The sequence below is a fragment of the Sinocyclocheilus anshuiensis genome, unplaced genomic scaffold (assembly GCF_001515605.1).
Source record: "Sinocyclocheilus anshuiensis isolate Anshui unplaced genomic scaffold, SAMN03320099.WGS_v1.1 scaffold11, whole genome shotgun sequence".
NCBI lineage: Eukaryota > Metazoa > Chordata > Actinopteri > Cypriniformes > Cyprinidae > Sinocyclocheilus > Sinocyclocheilus anshuiensis.
The window spans coordinates 875,127-876,128 of NW_015551076.1; the positions used below are offsets into that span (position 1 = coordinate 875,127).

The window sequence follows — 1,002 nt, forward strand, 5'->3', positions numbered from 1 at the left end:
CCCTTGCGCACACACACACACACACACACACACACACACACACACACACACAGGGGCGCACAAACTAGTGTTGCACTGTTTACCGACCTTTTTGTAAGACAAAGCGCATAGCAACTAGTGACATTTTGGATAAACCTTAGCTTTCATTCAGTAGAAAAATGTCACCGGTTTCGCCCCGCGAGCGCGAGGTTTCGCCTTCCTGACGCAGCTCGACTATCTCGGCCGGCAGAGTTAGCAGCACATTCAACTGACTTGTGAATGAATACAATGAGTACAAAACAGCGTTTCCAGAAACCTATCACTGTTGACTGTCTGGGCATATGAACATGAATGTAGTTCGTCTGTAAATATGGACATAGTTTTTTACACAGACAGACAATTGTGCTGCATGATATATAAAATAAAGTAATAGGCCTATAATTCACTGTAGTATAACAGCGTATTGCAGTTATAATTCAAGATTTTAGCAATTCAGTTGAAGTGACTGCAGTTGTATTGAATTACTATTTCATAAACAGAACATATGTGACCCTGGACCACAAAACCAGTCTTAAGTGTCAATTTTTCGAAATATTAAAGCTGAATAAATAAGTTTTCCATTGGTGTATGGTTTGTTAGGATAGGACAATATTTGGCCGAGATACAACATTTTCCAGTATTTATTTCAGCACACACAAATCTGATTAACGTGAATCTTATCATTAATCTTCTCCACTAGATGTCACCCTTATTTACCTTGCGCGATGTTACAACAGAAATCCTGTCATTCATTCAGCACTTATCATGGCAATACGCGCAATTCGCAATGCTCAGGTGAAATGCTATAGTAATACTATAAATCTGCGGAAGCATCTGGATATCACGCATAAGGCGCCATGATTTCCATTACAACAGAAATCATGTCATTCATTCAGCGCTTATCATGGCCATAAGCGCAATTCGCAATGCTCAGGTGAAATGCTATAGTAATACTATAAATCTGCGGAAGCATTTGATATCACG

At 39.6% G+C, this 1,002-nt stretch overlaps 1 pseudogene; it reads left to right on the forward strand.

Annotated features, from left to right (window-relative positions):
* Positions 1–1,002, forward strand: part of LOC107662395 (male-specific lethal 1-like 1) — an 8,369-nt pseudogene that overhangs the window by 4,772 nt on the left and 2,595 nt on the right.